Here is a 3,773-nt window from a genome sequence, read left to right on the forward strand (position 1 = left end):
AAGTTTGCTTTAGAAGCGTTGAGATGTCTTAGAAAGTTAAAGAAGTGATTTTAAATTCTCAACGCAGGATAATGCTAATAATATAGCCTGAACAGGATAAGCTACCCCTATTATGCAGAAAAAGTGTTGGTGGCCGGCTATGAGACTCGAAATCACACCTCCGTGATTACGCGTCGCGGTGCTCTGAACCATTAAGCTAATGCAGTGTGCTCCGGGCAGTCCTTGAATTTCACGTCCCACCCCCGGACTCCAAGCCTACACAGGCTTATGCAGCAGACCTCCGTACACCCTCATAAAAACGACGGCCGGGACAGACCGCCTTCTGTGCTACGCTATTGTCTTGATAATAGATGTTAGATTAGATTTAACTTGGAACTACACTAAAATAACCAACTACCCCAATTGGTGCTAATAGGATTTTAAAATCATGATTGGAGTATACGTTGTATCTTGAGCTTTCCTGGGTCGTTTTCCTTTAATTTCTACATCAATGCACGTTTATTTTTTCTCTATTACTAACAACTTGTCTGTTACATTAAGATTTTACAAATGCTGCGCAAATACGCGCACTTGGATGCATGAATGAATGAGTGTATAAATAGATAGATGTGTGTGTGTGTGTGTGTCTGTCTGTGTATGTGTGTGCGCGCGGGTAATTAAGCTAAAAGTGATAAAATTTCTGATCACCTGGCAGTCGTTTTCTTCCACGGATATCCTGTCGATGCGTTTTAATTTAATACATTTAAAATGTGTGTGCGCGCGCATATATGTATCTATGGACAGAGAATCGTGTAGGTATCACAGAAAGTCCTTCTAACGAATTCGGCTATCAGACCACATAGCAATTCAAATGTAATGCAGTGTCCAAGAACTGATATATGTAATAATATTAATAATGCGATGAATCGTCCTTTGTGGTTTATACACACAAACACATACACACACATACACACGCACGCACGCACACATACACACAGAGGTGTATATGTACATGGATAAACATATACGTATGTATGCACACTGATGTAGGAGTAAAGGTCCGGGTGTATGCGTGTAGGTATTTGTATGTGCACATCCGTGTAAGCATTATGGTCAAATGGTCGTCTTCGACATTTTCAATCCAAAGGGATTTTTAAACCCAATATTTATACGCTATTATTTATAGTTTACCTTTCAAGATCCAACGTTCTAAAAAGAAAAGAATTATTTCATATGCTATGAAAATACACACACACACTCTTACGTACATTCGTAAATGTGTGCGCGCGCGAGTGTATGCTCATATGTATGAGTCCAACATAGATTCAACGGTTTTTATTATATAAATACAACATATATACAGTATGTGTAGATATCACTGCAACATTTTGAGATACAGTCAGACATTCTTAATATTCAAAAAATAACTTAAAGAGGAGGAGCACTAAGCAGGCATAAGTAAAATTGTTTCTTCAACCAGCTCGTAACACCTGCCAAATGTCTGCGGCCGAAGAGAAGGTAACTACTCCGAAATGCTTTCATCTCACAGTCTGGGTGGCGCTGCGAGCTGATCTAGATGTATACACACCATTTGTCAATAAACGGAATATATTTTCTGTGCCAACTCAGTAGTAGCTTGTTCACCGGTTCGAACCTGGCTCAAGTATATTCGCACTGATAATAACATTACAATTTTACTTATCACTGCTTAGCATTCCCCCTCTGTAATTACTTACGGTGAGCCGCCACACAGCGCTACCAGTTGCCGTGTGGCAACTGGAAAAGCATAAGAGAGTCAGTCTCTTCAATCAGCTCGTAGTGCTGCCTGCCTGGTTTCTGTGACTGAAGAGAAGATAACTACTCCGAAATGCTTGCATCCCACGATCTGGGTAGGTGACGCTGCTAGCTGATCTGGGGGTATACATACCATTTGTCAACAAACGGGATATATTATCCGTAACAAAACACAGTAAGTAGCTTGTTCACTGGTTCGAACGTGCTTCAAGCACATTCAGACTAATAGTAACATTACAATCAATAAATAACATTTCCATATATTGATTTGTACCACTTAGACTACGCCAGCTACGATAAATTTACCGTGTCACCATAAATGGCATTAACACCTACGTAAACATGGTTCGACCTGTCAGATCGGCTGGTGTATAACCTGCAGTGGTGATTCTAAACCATAGCCGATAGATACTCGGTCAGACAACACAAGCAAACCACCATAGTTTCACGTGATCAGTCTATTAATCGACTAATCAGCGTGAGACTGCTGCGTTATATAGTTTTCTCGAATGTTCTCGTACCCTATAGAAGACCGTTTTGCCATTGTTAATCGCAGAATGTTGAAAGCGGCTGAGCGACATGCGCCTCTATTCATGTTTTTCTTTCTATCCCAGTCAGCAAATATTTATGTTGTTCATTGTATTTAACCAACACCAAATATATTTATCTCCAACAATAAATATTTCAGTTGAATGTCAGCGAATGTGCTTCAGTTATTATTCACACAACCAAAGAAATATATCTCCATTGACCAGCTTAACTCGAGCGACAGCAATCAACTCGTGACAAACCGAATAAACTTTAGACTTGAAAGTAGGTTCGGTGAATTTTCCCGCCAAATAGATCTGCCGAAAGTTCTAGAAGCTTAACTAAATGCTATAAAAAGTTGGGGTATTGAACTCCCAAGCACCCTCAGGTACAACGCAGAACTTTATCGGGCAGTTTTATGATAAGCTGTAAAACATTTGATTTCTACCCCATTTTCGACTATATGTGAATTACGAGTTTATCATGCGTGCAGACCTCGTTTCAGCCAATCAGAACTTTTTGTTCATATTATAATCACTAAAACTTTCTATGAACGGAGGCTTTAAATAAAGCGTTATTAGCGCGAGAAAAAGCAGAATGAATTGGGACCCAGTTGCTTAAGGTCCAGGGTGAATTTCTCTCTCGCTAATAGCTGTTTTTCACTCTCCATACTCAACCCAGCGCGTGTAATCTAATAGCTATTTTCACATCTCTATACTCAACCCGGAGTTGGATGAAGAATCAACACGACCTCGTGAATATGCATCGTTGTGAAAGATCAGTCTAATTATCAAATTTCTGTAGATCTCCAGCTCCTGTAAAACACGATGTTCATATAAGATTGACGTTGCCTGTATGGCAAGAAGCCTTGTACTGATGTAAATGGTGTATATAAACTGACAAGTCTTTTGTCATAACCTCACTACAGGTGTTTTCACTCTTTTTATTTATTCTGTCTTTAATAATCATTAACGATTTTCACATAAATAGCTGAATTAGTGTATGCAGTTGTAGCAGAAGTGATTTACACTATCATTGTGTGAGATGTTTTCATTTTGACTTATATAGGCTTTACCCAAGTATCGGCTCCACAAGGCCTTTTCATTCCAGCGGTCACATGACCTCGTGATTAAACGAACCTGTTGTTTGCATTGGTTGGCTTCCAGCTGTCCAATTGCGTTGGTGCAACAGTTTATTTTTCCGTACGCAAGAAATTAATCACCAGCTTCTAGGAGCCCACTAATCTCAATAAGAACGGTAGTTCTCGACTGTTCTAGGTCTTTGGCACGCGCCACAGACCACACGTAACTCGTCTCCGGTAATGATGTTCTGACACCAGCCAGTCTCCGCTTTCATCTTCTCCATGGCGCCTGTCTACATCATGCTGTGATCAACAGATCAACGGCTGCCTCTACACCACCACCAAACGGTATGTCAATTTTGTCTACCAAATCAGTCCAGCCTAAACACGA

This window comes from Octopus bimaculoides, chromosome 1, assembly GCF_001194135.2.
Source record: "Octopus bimaculoides isolate UCB-OBI-ISO-001 chromosome 1, ASM119413v2, whole genome shotgun sequence".
NCBI classification, from domain to species: domain Eukaryota; kingdom Metazoa; phylum Mollusca; class Cephalopoda; order Octopoda; family Octopodidae; genus Octopus; species Octopus bimaculoides.